Here is a 318-nt window from a genome sequence, read left to right on the forward strand (position 1 = left end):
TGGGTGCTCAGCTCTCAACTTCACAGCGTGAGGCTGTTCACGTTTGTTCTGCTTTAATTGTTGGCGCAGACCTCCCGCTGAAGGAGCGGGAGGTCAAAAGCCTCGTTCGGTGGGTTTGCTCTCAGTTCACGGATTTTTCCGCAGACTGTTGTCGAGACCTCCAGTTTTGGGAAGAGGTCTCCCGCAAATTGTCTAATCTGGCCAGGTCTGAGGAAATTGATATAGCTAAAAGGATAAAATTGGCATGACACCTCCATTGGGTGGCGCAGCTCCTTGCTGCTTTAAGAATAAAGCGAGCCAGGGAACTGAGAGGACGCC

Source organism: Geospiza fortis, unplaced genomic scaffold (assembly GCF_000277835.1).
Source record: "Geospiza fortis unplaced genomic scaffold, GeoFor_1.0 scaffold12, whole genome shotgun sequence".
In the NCBI taxonomy this organism is placed as follows: Eukaryota; Metazoa; Chordata; class Aves; order Passeriformes; family Thraupidae; genus Geospiza; species Geospiza fortis.